This window comes from Hyla sarda, chromosome 11 (genome assembly GCF_029499605.1).
Source record: "Hyla sarda isolate aHylSar1 chromosome 11, aHylSar1.hap1, whole genome shotgun sequence".
Classification (NCBI taxonomy): domain Eukaryota; kingdom Metazoa; phylum Chordata; class Amphibia; order Anura; family Hylidae; genus Hyla; species Hyla sarda.
Window position 1 is genome coordinate 21,945,986 of NC_079199.1, and position 21,854 is coordinate 21,967,839.

General features: G+C 42.8%; 1 long non-coding RNA gene across 1 annotated transcript in view; it reads left to right on the top strand.

Annotated features, from left to right (window-relative positions):
- Positions 1-21,854, top strand: part of LOC130295414 (uncharacterized) — a 102,403-nt gene that overhangs the window by 67,357 nt on the left and 13,192 nt on the right. Inside the window, exon 5 of the long non-coding RNA XR_008848826.1 lies at positions 1,540-1,610. This is a non-coding gene — a long non-coding RNA (uncharacterized LOC130295414). The remainder of the gene's footprint in view (positions 1-1,539; positions 1,611-21,854) is intronic.

Sequence of the window (21,854 nt, forward strand, 5' to 3'; positions counted from 1 at the left end):
TCTCTCCTACCTATGAATATTCAATAACGCGGCTCGGAGACTCAGACGCGAATCCTCGAATGAGAGTTTAAAAAACAAGGATTTGCATATGCCCGCAGGTCATTGTACATGGGACATTGTAATTCTGCCTTAAACTGCACCCATCACAATGAATTAACATTTCCCGCTTCTTTAGCATATAAGAAACTATCTACGTATCGTGGTTGCTAATTATCCCGGATACTTACTTTTTCCAAGTTATTGCAATTACTTCCCTTCTCCATATGTCTTCTTGAGTCACTGGTAGGGGTGTATTTTGGTTTTCTGCTGCCCAAGGCTTGGGTCCACCGACTTGTTGATGCCAACAGCCGTTTCCCGGAGTGTACACCACTGCCCAGCCTCATACACCATCCTGTCTCAGGGCTGACTGCGGAAAGATCGATTCCCGCTGCAAGGACTCCACTAGGCAAAGGGAGCTGTGCTGTGTCTATTTTTTTTTATTTGACTGTGCTACAGGGGCTGTAAACTTAGTGTAGTTCATAATATAGTGTCTGTACCTGTGTTTTATGGCTGGTCCCGCAATTCTTATGTGATCTTTTCCCCAATGTATATTTTTAGCAGCATACAAAATGAGTGGTGTCACTGGTTTCTCCTAGGTTGTAGTGCGGCCTGAGACATTACATCACTAGTTAGGTGTTTAAAGGGAGCATAGCAGTGCTTCAATGGGTGGATCGATCACTGGGTGGGAGTTCATTCTCAACAGGGCTGCAGGGAATTGTAGTTTCAAGCACAGCATGAATGGAAGGAAGCCTAGCTGTGCTGCAATGGGTGGGGTGGAATGGGTGATGTGTAGGAGGTAGATAAGTCACCTCACACCTAGAAAAAGGGATACTAAGGATTGTAGTTGAAGGGAGGGAAAACAAACAGGAAATAGCCAGTTCACACAAACAAGCCTGCAGTGGAGGATAGGGGATAAGCTGTCTGATCGCAGGGGGCCCGCTGCTGGGACCACCCCCCCACTGCCATCACGCCCCCTCCCATAGACATGAATGGAGGGGGCGTGGCGTGACGTTGAGTCCCCAGATGGGGCTGTGTCTCCAGTTTCAGAAACCTCCAGGTTTCTGGGACTGGGGACGTGACGCCACACCACTCCCTCTCCATTCATGTCTATGGGAGGGGGCGTGACGCCCCCTCCCATAGACATGAATGGAGGGGGCGTGGTGTGACGTCACGTCCCCAGTCCCAGAAACCTGGAGGTTTCCGAAACTGGAGGCGCAGCCCCCGCATAGAATGCGGGTGCTGCAGGGAGATCGCAGGGGGTCCCAGCAGCAGGCCCCCATGATCAGACATCTTATCCCCTATCCTTTGGATAGGGGATAAGATGTTTTTGGCCGGAATACCCCTTTAAATCCACTTTCTTAAGCCAATAAATTTAATTTCTGATACTTTGTTCCTCAGCAATGCAGCACTTTATGAACATTTACATTTCAGTCTAACCCAGCTATTTTTCTATTATTATTATTGAGAATTTTTTTATTTATTTTTTCCTCTGACGAACAGGCAAATAACCGCAGTGGTAGGGAATAAGGAGATAATGATGACCACGGGGCTGAGAGTGAAGAGAGAATAAGGTAAGAGATTAGATAAATGAATCGGGATAGATCATTCCGGAATCCAGAGATTGTTTATAATTGTGAAAATGTGCTGTTTGCATTAAGAATCAAAAGAAAACCCGCAGAGTATCATAAATGTTAACACAGTGCGCTAATCAGTGTCATTTACCAGGCGGCAAGCTTTGAAGCCATAGTATTCGGGTGGGGAATCGCGAGCTGTAAAGATTGGCGTTTAATGAGAATATTGTATTCTGCTAAAAATATCTTGCACGGGAGAGAGAGAGGAAAAAAATCTAACATGTCATTACTAGACTAGAATAGGATGGTGGAATTTTTCAATGAGCAAACGTAATGCTATTCCAAAAGACAGCTGCAGTATAAAAGGGTTGTTTATTTGTTTCTCCAAAAACAGCGCCACCGTCATCCATGGCTTTGTCCAGTATTACATTTCAGTCCAATTCATGTGAACGTTCTAATATTAGAAACAGAAGGGGGGAAAAAATCAGCAGCACTTACAAAACAAGCATTGTGTATGGGATTTAAAGGGGTTATCAAGGAAAAAACTTTTTTTTATATATCAACTGGCTCCAGAAAGTTAAACAGATTTGTAAAAAATCTTAATCCTTTCAGTACTTATGAGCTTCTGAAGTTAAGGTTGTTCTTTTCTGTCTAAATCCTCTCTGATGACACCTGTCTCGGGAACCGCCCAGTTTAGAAGCAAATTCCCATAGCAAACCTCTTCTAAACTGGGCGGTTCCCGAGACACGTGTCATCAGAGAGCACTTAGACAGAAAAGAACAACCTTAACTTCAGAAGCTCATAAGTACTGAAAGGATTAAGATTTTTTAATAGAAGTAATTTACAAATATGTTTAACTTTCTGGAGCCAGTTGATATATATATATATATATATATATATATATATATATATATATATATAAAAAAAAAGTTTTTTTCCTGGATAACCCCTTTAAATGGGCACTGTCAAAATGAAAAACTTTTTGCATGTTGTAGATCTTGGCAAAACATCAACATTTCTAATATACTTTATAACATTTTTTATCTTTTTATAGAAATATCAGGTAATAAAATAGACCACTAGGGTTCCCCATACAATCCAGAACATAATCCTGTCCGGCTGCAGCATCATCTTTGTCCCAGCTGAAGCACAGGCAGTGAGGGCGGGACTAGCACTCCTCTGTGCTCACTCCTGTCCTATCAGACTGCAGCATGAAAACAGAGAGGAGGGGGTTACTGAGCAGCCTGCAGTGATTTAATAAAGACACCTATCACAGCACAGCAGACTCAGGGAGGAAGTGAATGCATGGTGAGTGAGGGCGGGCTATGTGCTTGTCTCAGACTCACCCCTTCCTGAGCAGTGGATGTCAGAATGAGTGAGCAGCAGAACAGAGGGATTTGTGACTCACATACAGAAGCTAGTCACATAAAAAAGACATGTAAAGAATCTCCATAACTTAGCTAGTAACGTATATAATCATATTTTTTATGTGATATTACAGGTACGCTATCGATATGCTGCAAGTATCTACAATATTATGTATTTAAAGCGTTACTGTGATTTGTAACAACTTTTGATATGTTGCCCAGATATGTCACAAGTTGAGAATGAATCGGGACTCAGTCATAAAACGCGCTCAAATCGCAAGTTAGATCCAGGTGAAGTGCGCGGCAGCACACCCCTCCCTGGCTGTCACTCAAACCAGACTAATTTCCTATAGACTACAATGGAGTGAATAGGTCAGATTTGGAGTCTATCAAGGCAGTGGAGTATTTTGCCGCGCACTTCACCAGCTGATAATTCGCAATCACAGTGGGTCTCAGGACTTAGACCCGGTGCGATCGAAACTTTTGACCTGTCTGGGCAACTTATCAAAAGTTGTTTCAAATTAAAGGGGTACTCCGCTGCTCAGCATTTGGAACAAACTGTTCTGAACGCTGGTGCTGGGAGCTCGTGACGTCATAGCCCCGCCCTCTCATGATGTCAGGCCCCGCCCTCTCAACGCAAGTCTATCGGAGGGGGCGTGACAACTGTCACACCCCGCCCCCTCAATGCAAGTCTATGGGAGGGGGCGTGACAGCTGTCACGCCCCCTCCCATAGACTTGCATTGTGGGGGCGGGGCGGGACATAATGAGGGGCAGGGCTATGGCGTCACGAGCTCCGCTTCAGCGTTCGTAACAGTTTGTTCCAAATGCTGAGCAGTAGAGTACCCCTTTAAGCTTTAAGATCTGCAGCCCATCAATTATGGCGCATAAATGCTGTAGATATTTTTCGAAGATTTTCCCTATTGACTCCAATGTAAAAGGCAAATTCCACAATAACAGCGTTGCAGATTTTTCAGCCAAATACAGTGAACTGTTTTTTCCTTTGCATATTCCTGAACAAAAATCAGTAGCGTATTTGCTGTGAATTTTCCCTCTGCATTTTGATGCAGAAATGCTTTAACTTTCCTCTGCACAAAATCCTCAGCATTTCTACTACATGTTATCATGGCTTAAAGGGGTACTCCCGTGGAAAACTTTTTATTTTTTAAATCAGCTGGTGCCAGAAAGTTAAACAGATTTGTAAATTACTTCTATTAAAAAATCTTAATCCTTCCAGTACTTTTTAGGGGCTATATACTACAGAGGAAATGCTTATCTTTTTAGATTTCTCTGACATCATGACCACAGTGCTCTCTGCTGACCTCTGCTGTCCATTTTAGGAACTGTCCAGAGCAGGAGAAAATCCCCATAGCAAACATATGCTGCTATGGACAGTTCCTAAAATGGACAGCGGAGGTCAGCAGAGAGCACTGTGGTCATGACAGAAGAGAAATCTAAAAAGATAAGCATTTCCTCTGTAGTATACAGCCCCTAAAAGGTACTGGAAGGATTAAGATTTTTTAATAGAAGTAATTTACAAATCTGTTTAACTTTCTGGCACCCGTTGATTAAAAAAAAAAAAGTTTTCCACAGGAGTACCCCTTTAAAGGATAAATTCACACATGGCAGGTTGTTCCCTCCTGCAGCTCTTTCGTTCTTTGGATTGTGGGGGTCTCTGCTGACATCACGAGCACAGTGCTCTCTGCTGACATCTCCATAGCAAACATATGCTGCTCTGGACAGTTCCTAAAATGGACAGAGATGTCAGCAGAGAGCACTGTGCTCGTGATTCAGCAGAGAGCTCTGTGTTCCAAAAAGAAAAGAATGTCCTCTGTAGTATTCAGCAGCTAATAAGTACTGGAAGGATTAAGATTTTTTAATAGAAGTAATTTACAAATCTAACTTTTTGGCACCAGTTGATTTAAAAAAATTTTTTTCCACGGTAGTACCCCTTTAAACATTTTTTTTCAGTGTGGCCAGGGGCATTATCCTGCTGGAAGAGTCATGAAAGGGGAACAATAGGTAGGTGGTATGTGTCACAGAAATATCCAAATAATGCCAGTACCCAAGGTTTTCAGTATTTCCCATAGTGCATCCTGGTGCCATGTCCTCTATGGGTGACGCACATACAAAGGTAGACAAGATCCATCAGACCTGGCCGCCTTCTTCCATTGCTTGATACTACAGTTCTGATGCCCACAAGTCCATTTAGACACTTTAAAGGGGTACTCCGCTGCTCAGCATTTGGAGCTAACTGTTCCGAAGCGCCTGGAACGTGTGACGTCATAGCCCCGCCCCCTCAATGCAAGTCTATGGGAGGGGGCGTGACAGCGTCACGCCCCCTCCCATAGACTTGCATTGAGGGGGCGGGGTGTGATGTTATGAGGGGGCGGGGCTATGACAGCACCGGCTCCAGCGTTCGGAACAGTTTGTTCCAAACGTTGAGCAGCGGAGTACCCCTTTAAGTGGTAGACAGGTGTCAACATGGACGCTCTGTCTGGTTTGTGGCACCACAGACAAATACACTACAAGCTGCAATGTCCTGTGTGATCTGACTACTTTCTATCATAATATAGAAATTGGGGCTCAGAGTTTATGAATATTTGAATAAACATATTTATTTAGGTATATGGTATATATAAATAAATTTATATATTCTAAATAAATATACGTTTATTCAAATAGTCATAAACTCTGAGCCCCAATTTCTATATTATAATTGCACATTTTTGACACCATGGGCATAGGTGTTAATTGGGCAGCTCAAGTCCTAGGTTGCCAGATCAATAGGAGCCTCTCTACCTACCACTCTTTTCTTTGTACTTGCTATCATAGTCAAAAGGAATTTTTTCAGCATTTTGCCCTAGAGTGGGATGGGACCAGACTGGCTAGCCTTCACTTCCCACAAACATGACCCCTTCCCCTTTTGACCAGCTGTCTTTCTTAAGTTTAGGTTCTTACCACTGTATACAAGGACCTGACGTTCTGGAAATGCCCTGACCCATGTCAGATCCTTACAATTTCCTGATAAGAAGTAGCTGGAGGAAAAGAACCCTTGTAGAATGGCGCTGCGGACTCCCAGGTAAGGATGCAAATGGACCAGGTAATGGTACAAATGTTCTCAGCAGAACCGTTCATACAGGGAAATAAAATAAAAGAACAGGTGATGACATGTTTCAGGAGGAGCCCTCCCTTCCTCACGTCAGAATTCTGATCTGAGGAATGGAGGGCTCCTCTCGAAACGCGTCATCACCTGTTTTTTTATTTTATTTTCCTTTATGAATGAACGGTTCTGCTGAGAAACTTTGTACCATTACCTGGTCCATTTGCATCCTTACCTGGGAGTCCGCAGCGCCATTCTACAAGGGTTCTTTTCCTCCAGCTACTTCTTATCTTCACACCAGGATAACAGGGTTGTCTACTCCTGCAACCCAGAAGGCTGAGCAGCGACTCCGGATCTATAATACCCCATTATCACTGGGGTAAAAGGCTTATATTACTTCTCTTTAAGGTGAGCGGCCATCTATATGGTTTCTGGGTCAGTCATTGGACCCGTCTTTTCCTGTTACTAAGGGTAATACACGAGGCGCCGGCATCGGTCGTTCCTTTTCTTTTTCCTGACAGATTCCTTACATTTTCCAATTGTGGTGTCCCGGTACAGAACATAGTTCTGTACAGTCCTTAAGTCCCCTCAGGAACAGTCCCTAAGATCCAAAGGGGTCTCCTGCAGGGTTCCCCCTAGGTTATATAGTGTTTAATGCATTGTATATTCACTATGTACATTTATTGTATGAGTTCTACTGAGAATGTCATTATGTATAAAGTTGTACAGATTGTATTAAATGTATAGGACCTTCCTTGGTCATGTGACCTGTAATCACATGATATACCCAGAGTTCCAAGGGCACAGGTACCAATAGGCTTTCGTCCAGCCCCCTAGTATATAAGGGGCTGTAGTCTCCAGATTCACTCTCTTGAGACCTGGACCTAACAGCAAGCACAAAGTCCTGTACCATGCAAGTTCTGCATATCTAGGCCAAAACCTTTACAATTCAAGTCCACTACTGTCCCGCATTACTACAATAACTACAAGTCCAAGCAAGCCTGAGAGGTTCCCTGTGTCCCGGTCACCTCTGTGGAAGTTGGCTAGTTGTGAAGACTGTTATCTGCCTTTTCCAAGTAAAAGTTCAAGTTGCTTCAAATCCTTGCTGTGGACTCTCATTTACTGCATGCCGTTTCTGGGCTGGTTGTTGGCGGTGCCCTATACCAACACAACTAGGAAATAGTTGAATTGATAATTATTGGTGTGCTACTGTGTCAGTGAAGTCTTTTCTTCTATTCCCTATTTGTCATGGTTTTTAACTGAGTAGCACCCAAATTATAATTACTGGGTTGAGTCCCTCTTATCTTCTTCTCCTATACCAAAACAACCACATCCTGGCATCACGAACATTAGGGGTCAACAACATCTTGCCCCAGGGGTTAATACCATCCGACCCCACCACTCACTGCAACACCCTGTGGTCACTGCACTATCGTTAATGTTTTCCAACAATCAATATCAAGAACTGACTGATTCTTGATGCTTCATATATCTCAGCTCTTACAGGCGCCATTGTCACCAGATATTCCATGTTATTCACTTCTCCTTAATAAGCGATCGTAGACCAGATCAGTTGTTTTACCCCAAATTAAAACCCCTTTGACAGACTATGGTGGGTTACGGATAAAGTCTTCTGCACACGCCACAACGTAACTTTAATCATCCACGAGATAGTCCAGCACAGAAATAGAACCTCTATAAAGCAGAAGACCGATTGTGGATTACAGAATTGTCTATAATTAAATGCACTAATCTGATCATCTGTAACATGATGAATGATACCTCGGTGCGGTGATGCTAGAAGCGGGGGCGGAGCTGTGACAACCTCTTGGCCGCTGCATTTCGTAGATGAAGCTGTAACACCGAAGCCTGACACTAGATTCTGTGAACTTAAAAAACAGCTGCGCCAGTAAAGTAATGACAAACTAAACCATAGGGCAATTATGTATTTGTGGGTTGGGTCAACCTTTTAAAATATACTTGTTAGGAGACGCCGAGAGCTAAACATACATAAATATGCAGAGGAGCAAACATCTGATCTTTCTGTGAATCTCAGCTAAGACGAATGCCTGTTTATGCATCTGAGCTAATTGCAGATAACGGTAAATAATCCCTTATGCTGAGCATCTGATGGTCCAAATCAGCATTTTTCCATACACCTGCTTGGCCTCCACCGAGCTCCTGGGTTTCATTGGAAAAAAGCAGTAAAATTCATTCTTTTACTTGTTATGAGATTCGTCGCTACCATCGCCTGAAAAATGTAATTATGTGATAAAGTGAGTCTTTAAGTGTGCGACACACTGCTCCCCCGTCCTAAATAAATGGTGGCTAATGGGTTTACGGGATGGAAATACGGATAAGGTGCGATGGAAGAGGCGGTCACAGGAAATACTAATTAGAATAAGAATTGTTATTAATAAAACATTTTCAAATACCCTATTAAGATATTTGGGTTAATACAGAAGTGCTCCCTGGTCAGGTATTTGGGCTTCTCATCTGTTCAAAGAGAATGTCTATTATCTTGTACTGATCCTGAGTTACATCTTTATGTACACTAGAGCTGAACTCACTATTCTGCTGGTGAGGTCACTGTGTACATACATTCCATTACTTATCCTGTACTGATCCTGAGTTACATCTTTATGTACACTAGAGCTGTACTCACTATTCTGCTGGTGAGGTCACTGTGTACATACATTACATTACTTATCCTGTACTGATCTTTAGTTACATCTTTATGTACACTAGAGCGGTACTCACTATTATGCTGGTGGGGTCACTGTGTACATATATTACATTACTTATCCTGTACTGATCCTGCGTTATATCCTGTATTATACTCCAGAGCTGCACTCACTATTCTGCTGGTGGGGTCACTGTGTACATACATTACATTACTTATCCTGTACTGATCCTGAGTTATATCCTGTATTATACTCCAGAGCTGTACTCACTATTCTGCTGGTGAGGTGTGTGTACATAGATTACATTACTTATCCTGTACTGATCCTGAGTTACATCTTTATTTACACTAGAGCTGAACTCACTATTCTGCTGGTGGGGTCACTGTGTACATACATTACATTACTTATCCTGTACTGATCCTGAGTTATATCCTGTATTATACTCCAGAGCTGTACTCACTATTCTGCTGGTGAGGTCACTGTGTACATACATTACATTACTTATCCTGTACTGATCCTGAGTTATATCCTGTATTATACTCCAGAGCTGTACTCACTATTCTGCTGGTGAGGTCACTGTGTACATACATTACATTACTTATCCTGTACTGATCCTGAGTTATATCCTGTATTATACTCCAGAGCTGTACTCACTATTCTGCTGGTGGGGTCACTGTGTACATACATTACATTACTTATCCTGTACTGATCCTCAATTATATTCTGTATTACACTCCAGGGCTGCACTCACTATTCTGCTGGTGGAGTCACTGTGTACATACATAACACTGCGTACATATATTTACAGTGTCCATTTTAGGACATCATCAATCGTCAGCTGTAACTCCATCCCGCGTCAGGCAAAACAGCATCCCGCCTCCTCCCTTGGACCAATCACCTTCAGGCGTCAGTCGCAACTCCCTCCTCCGTCATCCTAAACTCCCTCATCCAAAACTCTGTCATCCCTCAGAAGAAAAACCTTCCTGCCGTGTAGCAGAGCCGAGTCAGTATCGGCTCTCAGCTATACGGGTTCTGCTGTACACGCTATTCAGTGTCCGCTCTGCTATACAGACTCTGTAGCACATGTAGTGTCTGTAGTACACGTGCAAGTTTCACAGTTTCGACTCTGCTATACATGCTGTGCATTTACAGAGAAAATTCTTTTCTTTTTGAATTTCTTTTTTGTGTTGTCCACAGTGCTCTCTGCTGACACCTCTGTCCGTGTCAGGAACTGTCCAGAGCAGCATAGGTTTGCTATGGGGATTTTCTCCTGCTCTGGACAGTTCCTGATATGGGCATCAGGTTCAGCTCCAGACAAGTGGACAAGCACTGTGGACAAGACAAAAAAGAAATTAAAAAAGAAAAGAATTTCCCATGTAGCCAAGAGCTGCTAAAATGTACTGGAAGGGTAAAGATTTTTTAATAGAATATGTTTAACTTTCTGGCACCAGTTGATTTAAAAAAAAAAAAAATAAAAAAAAATGTTTTCCACCGGAGTACCCCTTTAAGGCTAAGTTTCCATTTTTTTTTCACCCCCCCCCCCCAAAAAATATATATAAAATAAACGTCATGAATGCTGCACAGCATTTTTGGTTGAACAAACGCCACAACCAGAAAGTCAACAGGGATTTATGAAACCTCAAATCCACTTGGTGTTATTTCCTTTGGTGCTTTTTTCACTCATCTTTGGTGTTTTTTCTGCAGTTTTGAGCTGAGTGGCAGTGGAGTCACGACTTATCACAATAAGAATGCAGAGGAAAAAAAGTCCAGAAAGAAAGAGAAACACCAATACTAAAACCCACTATTTTTAGAAAAAAAAAAACTTCTTGGGAGTGAAAAATGACAGGGCAGTTTTTTTAGGTAAAAAAGAAAAAAAAAAAAAAAAACACCGGAAAAAAACAGGTTCCTCAGGGTGGCATTGTCTTGACTCATTCTGAATACTTTGTGAATCAAGTTTTCGCTCACCACTGAGAACACCTGCACGCCTGACTCCGAAGCTCATTATAACAATCTGCAATGGATCTAATCCCCCCTCCCCACACCAATTTGGCAGCCTTACCCACTATAGCGTACAATCTTACAATCTGCCGGCTGCCTGCACCAAAATCAGCAGTGACCCGTCCGGTCGTATGAACGTTCACATGTATGTCAGCGACTGCATCGGAGCTATAAACGCACCATCGCAGACGCTCTACCCTTTATTTCAGATCTAACAGTGACACCTGCAGTTTAACAGAATTATTGGTCTACAAAAGTATAAAAGATAAAAGATATATAAATATATACATATATAGAGTATACAAAAAAGAAGGCTGCAGCAGCACTCTTGGTCAAAAAAATGGAGGCTCTTAGCGCACTTCTTGATCAAAACGTGGGCTCAGCAGAGGTGAGTGAAATGAGTGTTAGGGTCCCATCCGAAATGAGGCCACCCCCGCGTGGTGGATGGGGGACACGTTTTGATCAAAAAGTGCGCTAAGAGCCTCCTTTTTTTTTTACCAAGAGTGCTGCTGCAACCTTCTTTTTTGTATACTCTGTATTTGCCACAGCAGCGTGCACCCGTGTATTAGGTGGTTGTGCTGGCTATTTTTCTTTTTGTATTTTTTTGTTTTTACTAGGTATATACAGTGATCCCTCAGCTTACAATGGCCTCAACATACAATAGTTTCAACATACAATGGTCTTTTCTGGACCTTTGTAACTTGAAACCAGACTCAACATACAATGCTACAGACAGTCCAGATCTGCGAAACGTTTCAATGGCCAGAAGAACTGACCAATCAGAATGGACATTTCACTGGTAAAACCCCTGTATTCCTAAAGTGCACGCACTGACTGGTGTCTGGTAGCGCCTCCTACAGTACAGGGAGGTATTACATGTTCTGTACTCTTTACCTGTATTACTGAAGTGTATGCACTGACTGGTGTCTGGTAGCGCCTCCTACAGTACAGGGAGGTATTACATGTTCTGTACTCTTTACCTGTATTACTGAAGTGCATGCACTGACTGGTGTCTGGTAGTGCCCCCTACAGTACAGGGAGGTATTACATGTTCTGTACTCTTTACCTGTGCCAGGGTTAGCTGCTCTTTTGGACACCAGGTGAGGGCGACTCCATTTTCCTTTTTTTAGGACATTGTGTGTTCTGTACAGGACCCTGAAGAAGCTTCTGTCCTCTACATAGACCAGTGTTTCCCAAAGAGGGTGCCTCCAGCTGTTGCAAAACTACAACTCCCAGCATGCCTGGACAGCCGAAGGCTGTCCGGGCATGCTGGGAGTTGTAGTTTTGCAACAGCTGGAGGTGTCCTAGTTGGGAAACACTGAAATAGACAGTGATTTACAGCTCCCAGCAGATCTTTCTTTTATACTTTTATATGTAAGGATTTGCTTTATCTGTATTAGTTATCTACTTATTTTTCTTTAATTCTCACTTTTTCCTATTTTTGGATGACAATTTGGGGCTTCAGAAGTCAGAACCAATTACCAGGTTTCCATAGAGTTATGGTCTCAACTAGAGATGAGCGAACTTACAGTAAATTCGATTCGTCACGAACTTCTCGGCTTGTCAGTTGATGTCTTTTCCTGCATAAATTAGTTCAGCTTTCAGGTGCTCCGGTGGGCTGGAAAAGGTGGATACAGTCCTAGGAGACGCTGAACTAATTTACGCAGGAAAAGCCATCAACTGCCGAGCCGAGAAGTTCGTGACGAATCGAATTTACTGTAAGTTCGCTCATCTCTAGTCTCAACATACGATGGTTTCAACATACAATGGTCGTCCTGGAACGAATTAATATTGTAACTTGAAGGACCACTGTGTATATGTATATATATATATATATATATATATGTCCATAAAGTAAATCACAAGGTTTGAACAGAAAGAAATATTTTCTGCTGAGCCCCCTATGCAACTTCCTACATATTGTGCTCTGGGGATTCAGTAAAGTTCAAGGGTAGAAACACATAGGAATGAATTTTCGTATCTTTTTAGGTTCTTGTAGCAATTTCATTTTCCGTCATAGGTCAAGATCTCAATGAGAACTGGATACTGATTTTAGCAGAACTCAATTGCGTGATCTGCTGCACTATTGAGTGTCGTTAAAGTAGCAACATATACAGCCCGAACTAGGTGACTCTGTTCCGGTGAAATAAATGGCACCTCTTGCTCCGTGCCACAGTAGACGTTGGCATATCCTGTTGTCGGGTGGATGCTGACAGATACCTGTTACAGAAAGTGAAAACTTAGCCTTAGGCCATTGTTCCCCAACCAGGGTGCCTCCAGCTGTTGCAAAACTACAACTCCCAGCATGCCCGGACAGCCAAAAGGCTGTGTTTACACAGCGGAATTTCCATGTAGAATTCCACCAAAATTTACTGTACAATCACTTCAGTGGGATTCCATTGTCCCATTCACAGTGGAATTTCCGCAGCAGGCATTCCGCCATGAAAATTCCACTTTCCGAATTTTGCAAAGATATAAGACCAGTCCGTTCCGCAGCGGAATCCCATTGTAGTCAGTGGGGCTTGATTTTAAAGGGGTACTCCGCTGCTCAACATTTGGAACAAACTGTTCGGAACGTTGGAGCCGGCGCCGGGAGCTCATGATGTCATGGCCCCGCCCAATCATGACGTCCCGTCCCGCCCCCTCAATGCAAGTCTATGGGAGGGGGCGTGACAGTTGTCACGCCCCCTCCCATAGACTTGCATTGAGGGGTCGGGGTGTGACATCATGAGGGGGCAGGGCTATGACATCACGGGCACCCGACACCGCGGCTCCAGTGTTCGGAACAGTTTGTTCCAAATGCTGAGCAGCGGAGTACCCCTTTAAAGCCAAATTTCTGACGCAGCAGCCATTAAAAATCTGCGCCATGGCTTCCAAAAATCATATTAAGACAAAGTTCACATGATGTAAAATAGAAGTACATACACGTGTATGTTAGGGGATTTCATTTTTTCTTTTATTTGAAAGCGTTTTTATGAAGCTTATTTTTAGTTTTTTTTATCTTTATGTTTTTTGGATGCATATTTCAATGTTTCACATGTATTAGGGGCATTTTTAGTGTTCTCATTGCTTTTTGTAGAAATATTATACACGTTAAGAATAGACATGTCGCGCCCCCCACCCCCTCTTTTTTTTTTACACTCTAAAAAACGAGCCGTGTAAACAATGGTGTGAAGGTGTACTGGTTTGTAGTATTGTATTATTCTCCAAAATGTAAGTTGATTCGTGTGAAAAAACTCTTTCTTCGCTTTGTATATGTAGCCCTGGATAAAATGATCTCAGTTTGAGCCATCCTGTCCACTTAAAGGGGTACTCCGGTGGCAAACTTTTTTTTTTTTTTTTTTTTAAATCAACTGGTGCCAGAAAGTTAAACAGATTTGTAAATTACTTCTATTAAAAAAAATCTTAATCCTTCCAGTACTTATTAGCTGCTGAATACTACAGAGGAAATTATTTTCTTTTTGGAACACAGTGCTCTCTGCTGACATCTCTGTCCATTTTAAGAACTGTCCAGAGCAGCATCTGTTTGCTACGGGGATTTTCTCCTACTCTGGACAGTTCTTAAAATGGACAGAGATGTCAGCAGAGAGCACTGTGTTCCACAAAGAAAATAATTTCTTCTGTAGTGTTTAGCAGCTAATAAGTACTGGAAGGATTACAATTTTTTATAGAAGTAATTTACAAATCTGTTTAACTTTCTGGCACCAGTTGGTTAAAAAAAAAAAATTTCCACCGGAGTACCCCTTTAAACAACACCTTGGCGTTGTGGCCATAGGATCCACACATTTTCTTAAACCCCCTCAAGATGGCTGGGCACTCACAATGAGCAGATTCGCAAACAACATGACCGAGCCTGAAGTCAGACGTTCACAATTTCATAGGGACATTATTTAGGGGGTCCTCCCCCCTTCAGTTGACTTCCTTTTTCTTATCTCAGGACTATTTCTGATGGAGGAGACTGCCTTAGGACCGTGCGTTTCACTGTGGGGGTTATCTTCTCTCATTTTTCTGTGTAATCAAAGAGCCATGTTTCGGTTTCGTTTTCTATGGGGACACATAAAACATACTCAGAATTGACAGCTTTAATTTGCGGCGCCATTTCTTCGTCAATTGCCGCAGCCTTGAATATAAAAATATAGGGGGAGATTTATCAAAACCTGTGCAGAGGAAAAGTTGCTGAATTGCCCATAGCAACCAATCAGATCGCTGCTTTCATTTTGCAGAGTGAAACGCGTTGCATCTTGGCTGAATAAAGCTTTTTACCTGAACCTACCTACCTGAATTGTCTCTGTCCTGGTCAGCGACATAGAATTCCCTGCCACCTACGAAGTTCACTGGATTGTACAAGTTAACATGGGAAGGCTACAGACGGACAACAAAGAATCCTCCATTGTTAAGTACGTGCTAACCATTGTTGTGTATGTCCGTACACAACCGGAAATATAAAAGAGAGCGCTCCATAGAGTAAAACCGACTGGGTAGGTATTGGTAGAAGGATTCTTTTTAAAGCCTCTTACCCCATGTGGTTGTGTGAGCTCACACACAACAATGGACAGCGTGTAAGGATTGTTAGAGCCCGGTCTGCAGCCTCCCAACCAAGTAGATAGAGACAAATGGACTTCAAAGGTGCGGTGGGTCTTTTGCGGCGCTGACTCGGAACAGGCACATCAGGTGAGTATAAAAGGTTTATTAAAATGCAACGCGTTTCACCACACATGGGCGGCTTCATCAGGCATCGCCTGATGAAGCCGCCCATGTGCGGTGAAACGCGTTGCACTTTAATAAACCTTTTATCCTCACCTGATGTGCCTGTTCCGAGTCAGCGCCGCAAAAGACCCACCACACCTTTGAAGTCCATTTGTCTCGGTACACAACCGGAGCTGGTAAGAGACCATCTTGACCCCTGTCCCTGTCCGGCATTAGCACGAGTGCTCGTTCACAGGGAGCGCCTCTGCTTTGCGTTTTTAGGTTTTTCAGTTTGCAGAGGAGTTTTCAAAAACGAAAGAAGCGATCTGATTGGTTGCTATGGGCCACTCAGCAACTTCTCCTCTGCTCAGGTTTTGATAAATCTCCCCCCCATAGACTTTGAACACAGCTAAGAATATGGCCCAGATTTATCAAACTGTGTGAGGGAAAAAGTGGAGTGACTTTCCCACAGTAACCAATCACAGCTCAGCTAAGGAGCTAAGGTAAAGTGAAAGCTGAGCTGTGATTGGTTGCTGTGGGAAAATCTCTCCACTTTCTCCCTCAAACAGTTTGATAAATCTGGGCCTATATCTCTATTATTGGCTCTGTCTTTGTAATTGCGTTGTGTGAAGAAAACTTTGTCTTTTCGTCTCTAGCGCCGTGGCTTTACCTGCCGAAAATACAGGGAGACGAGGGGGAGGGAGAGCACCGCAACTCATGTCAAGTGAATATAAGAATGATCTAAGTAACTTCTTAGGAACGGGCCACCTATATGTTGCTTATGGTACTGACCTACTTCTACATTCCTGATGAACACTAAAGGGTAAAATAGATATATATATATTTTTTTTTTTATATAAACTTTGACCTTTGTTTTGACTGTAGTTCCCTTTTTTGAGCATAGACGTGCTCCCGCAGTATGCAAATTCCTTTATGTTGAGCGCGTCTGAATGAATAAAAAAAGATTCCTTTGTAAGTTCCCTCAGTGTTCTTATGAATCCCAGCTCAGTGGCAGATGTGCTATGCTTAATGGCGCATATACAAGACACATTCCCTAATCCCTAAATGAACTTTTCTCTAAATATATACAAGATAAGCTTTATAGACTCAATTTCGCCACAAGGCTATTAAGTCTACCAGAACTGAATAGTTAAAACAAAACAAAACCCATTGTCAAGCACCTGTTCACAAAATCCAAAGTGCGGAATATAAAATAAAAGAGACCTTAACCCAGATCCATCTTTTTTTTTTTTTTGCTTTTTATGTACATCATTATGTCATATAGAACTAATAGCAAAGAAAGGGGGTGTATATATATATACATATATATATATATATATATATATATATATATATATATGTATGATTAAGATCATTTAGGTGACCGAAACGCGTCACTTTTGTCTTGTACCTGTACGTTTGCTGTGCCAAATAAATCTGTTGCATACGAGCTACCATGCTGGATATTCCTTTCATCTTGTATATATATATATATATATATAAAACGGAAGACCAATGATTTCAATACTTAACATGTCATTTTTCATTTTACTCAAATAACCACTGGTTACAACCAAGGTATACAGCAGTGGTCTTCAACCTGCGGACCTCCAGATGTTGCAAAACTACAACTCCCAGCATGCCCGGACAGCCGTTGGCTGTCCGGGCATGCTGGGAGTTGTAGTTTTGCAGGTTGAGGACCACTGGTATACAGAATACCATCTCTGAACCCAGAACATGAATATGCCTTTTTGAGATCAGAATAGAATGGGCAGACTTGTTCAAGATGGCAGAAAAAGCCACAGTAACTCAAATAACCACTAGTTACAACCAAGGTATGCAGAATACCATCTCTGAACCCACAACATGAAAATGCCTTGTCGAGATCAGAATAGAATGGGCAGACTTGTTCAAGATGGCAGAAAAAGCCACAGTAACTCAAATAACCACTAGTTACAACCAAGGTCTGCAGAATACCATCTCTGAATCCACAACATGAAAATGCCTTGCTGAGGTCAGAATGGAATGGGCAGACTTGTTCAAGATGGCAGAAAAAGCCACAGTAACTCAAATAACCACTAGTTACAACCAAGGTCTGCAGAATACCATCGCTGAACACACATCAGATTCAACCTTAGAAGGGTACTCCGCTGCTCAGTGTTTGGAACAAACTGTTCTGAACGCTGGAGCCGGAACCGGCAGCTTGTGACGTCATAGCCCTGCCCCTCATGATGTCACACCCCGCCCCCTCAATGCAAGTCTATGGGAGGGGGCGTGACGGATGTCACGCCCCCTTCCCATAGACTTGCATTGAGCGGGCAGGGTGTGACATCATGAGGGGGCGGGGCTATGATGTCACAAGCTCCCGCTGCCAGCTCCAGCGTTCGGAACACTTTGTTCCACACGCTGAGCAGCGAAGTACCCCTTTAACGCTTGACAGTCCATAAGAGGGATGTAGATTCAGGGGACTTCAATAGAGCCCGCCAGACAAGGGTACAGGGGTGCAACTCCTGTACTGGGCCACCACACCAGATTTGTGTTCCCTTTCTCCAGGTCATTGCTTTCAAGTAACTATGGAAAATTATTATTTATTATTATTTTTATTATTAATAATAATAATAATAATAAATTACAGTTATCTATTATCACAGCAATAACTTTAGGCAAAAGCCAAATAATTCACTTGATGGAATGTTCTGTATCAAGTTCTAGGACCGTGATCCAATTTAGTTAAGCACAAAATTCCAACATTACCTGGTCTAGGTAGGATAACTCACCTTGTAGGCATTCCATCTGGAAGAAGTGAAGACCCCCTCTGGGCATATAAAATGTTATCGATGGATTTAATAGATGCAACGCGTTTTGCTGCGCATGCGCAGCTTCATCAGGCGTGACGCCTGATGAAGCTGCGCATGCGCAGCGAAACGCGTTGCATCTAATAAATCCATTGATTTTATCTGGCTCCCTGATGGTTCCTCTCTGCGCCGGACTAACTCCTGAACCTACGGTCACCCTGTTTTGATTCTACTTCTACCCAGGAGGGCTGCAGTGGACCTATACTTATATTTATTCTACTCTTTACCTTGTTGTGTGTGGGCGCACAACCAACTTTGGTACGCGGCTTGGGAATTACCGTCCCCCACCCCCACTAACAAGATTTGCTGAACCCGCACATGAGGCGCCTTCCTTACTCTCTCTAGATTTGTTACCCCCAAGGACTCAGCAGCTTGACTTGCTTTGAAGCTGCGATAACTGCACCAAGTAGTGACGCAGCGTGAAGAGCATAGCTAGACAGCATTTCTCTGCAAACACTTTGAGCTTTCTATCACTATCCGCCCCCAAATCTGCACCGAGATAGTCAGTTTACATGAGTTCGGGAGGGGGCCTGGTAGATTTATAGGCTATATATAGGATATTTAGGGTAGAGCAATGTATCATGTACTACACAGCTAGTTAATGATACACTGGAGGATGGGAAGACTCCTCTCTGGGGACGACTAACCAGAACCAAAACACTAACGCCATATACATTATTCATTCCAGACTGGTCTGACTGTAGCATATATAGGTAGAAACCCAGTTTAGATCCTTTCCTGGGATTACAAATTAGACATGTTGTACACACCACAGCACTGAGCGCAGCTGCACAGCGCAACAATGTTCAGCTCAGATTTCCATTATTTTTCTAGAATGTTAAACAGGAAGGCCAATAATATCTATAAACACCATGTGGATAAGGCTGCGTTCACACAGCTGTCTAGACCCGTCCCGTAAAAAATAAAAATGGCCAATAATGGATGAAACGCGTGTTATCCGTTTGTATCCGTTTTGATCCGTTATTGTTCAGTTAATAAACAAAACATATTTGTTTTGTTCTGAGCATGCTCAGAAGTAAAAACGGATCAAAAGACGCATGCAAACGGATGACATTAAAGGGGGACTTTTTTTTTTTTAAATCAACTGGTGCCAGAAAGTTAAACTATTAAAAATCTTAATCCTTTCAGTACTTCTTAGCTGCTGAATACTACAGAGGAAATTCTTTTCTTTTTGGAAAACAGAGCTCTCTGCTGACATCATGACCACAGTGCTCTCTGCTGACATCTCTGTCCATTTTAGGAACTGTCCAGAGCAGAATATATGTTTGCTATGGGGATTTTCTCCTTCTCTGGAAGGTTCAGAAAATGGAAAGAGATGTCAGCAGAGAGCACTGTGCTGGTGATGTCAGCAGAGAGCTCTGTGTTCCAAAAAGAAAAGTATTTCCTCTGTAGTATTCAGCAGCTTATAAGTACTGGAAGGATTAAGATTTTTTAATAGAAGCAATTTACAAATCTGTTTAACTTTCTGGCACCAGTTGATTTAAAAAAAATAAAAATAAAGTTTTCCTCCAGAGAACCCCTTAAAGGGGTACTCCACCCCTAGACATCTTATCCCCTATCCAAAGCATAGGGGATAAGATGTCAGATTGCCGCGGTGCCGCTGCTGGGGAGCCCCGGGATCCCCGCTGTGGCACTGCGCTATCATTACAGCACAGAGCGAGATCGCTCTGCCCGTAATGACGCGCAATACAGGGGCCGGAGCATCGTTACGTCACGGCTCTGCCCCTCGTGACGTCACGGCCCGCCCCTTTTAATACAAGTCTATGGGAGGGGGCGCGGCAGTCGTCACGCCCCCTGCCATAGACTTGCATTAAGGGGACGGGCTGTGATGTCACGAGGGGCGGAGCCATGACGTCACGCGGCTCCGTCCCCTGTATCGCCCATCATTACGCACAGAGCGAACTCACTCTGTGCTGTAATGATAGCGGGGTGCCGCAGCGGGGATCCCGGGGATCCCCAGCAGCAGCACCGCGGCGATCTGACATCTTATCCCTTATCCTTTGGATAGGGGATAAGATGTCTAGGGGCAGAATACCCCTTTAAAGGCTCATCCGTTTTCCAAAGACTTCAATGTTAAATTTACTGTATCCATTTTTTCTTCCGTTTTTTATTTTTATTTTTTTTGATGAAAGAAAAAATACTGCATGTGCCGTTTTTTCTGCCATCAAAAGAAAAAAACAGAAATAAATACAGACGGGTATAAATGGATGTAGACGGATTGAAAAAAAAATCCCATTGACATGAATGGGATTTTTAAAAAAACGTTTTTAACAGCCTGCAAGAACGGAACCGAAACGGGATAAAAAAAAACGGAGACATACGGCTGTGTGAACGCACCCTAAAACATGTAATAAAGCATAATGCAGTGTTTCCCAACCAGGATGCCTCCAGCTGTTGCAAAACTACAATTTTTCAATCAACTGGTGTCAGAAAGTTAAACAGATGTGTAAATTACTTCTATTAAAAAATCTTAATCCTTCCAGTACTTATCAGCTGCTGTATGATCCACAGGAAGTCCTTTTCTTTTGGAATTTCCTTTCTGTCTGACCACAGTGCTCTCTGCTGACACCTCTGGCCATTTTAAGAACTGTCTAGAGTAGGAGCAAATCCCCATAGAAAACCTATGCTGCTCTGGACAGTTCCTAAAATGGACAGAGGTGTCAGCAGAGAGCACTGTGGTCAGGCAGAATGGAAATTTTAAAAGAAAAGAACTTCCTGTGGATCATAACAGCAGCTGATAAGTACTGGAAGGATTAATATTTTTTTTACAAATTTTTTACAAATTTGTTTAACTTTCTGGCACCAGTTGATTGAAAAAAAAAAAATGTTTTCCACTGGAGTACCCCTTTAATTCTACTTTAATCTAGAGGACTTTGATCGTGAGCACATTTTTTCTAAATCATCATTCAGGGAGATACAATGGCTTGAAAATTTAATTTTCAATAACTTGTGCATCTCTTTTCTTTTGGTTTAGTGCAACTTGCATGGTACACATAATGATTTGCACATGTAGAAAGATCACATTTATTCTCTCCTATATCTATATATAATAATATCATGGTAAGTGTCCAGGATGCCTGCGCTTCATGTTAAGTGTCCAGGAGGTGGACCCTTTATAATTAATGCCCAGAAAGGTGTCCCTTTGTGTTTAGTGCCCAGGAAGTGGACCCTTCATAATAATTGCCCAGGATGCAGACCCTTTATGATAAGTGCCCAGGAGAAGGACCCTTTTTATTAAGTTCACAGGAGGCTGACATTTCATGTTAAGTGCCCAGGATGTAGACCTTTAACCCCTTAAGGACTCAGGACGTACCTGTACGTCCTGAGTCTGCTCCCGTTCTACTGTATAACACGGGGCCACAGCACGCTATTAACCCTTTAGACGCGGCGTTCAAAGTTGAACGCCGCGTCTAAAGTGAAAGTAAAACCATGCCGGTTAGCTCAGGGGGCTTAGCGGGATCGCCGCTGCGAAATCGTGGCATCCCGAACAGCTGTAAGACACGAGGAGGTTCTCCTACCTTGCCTCCTGCTG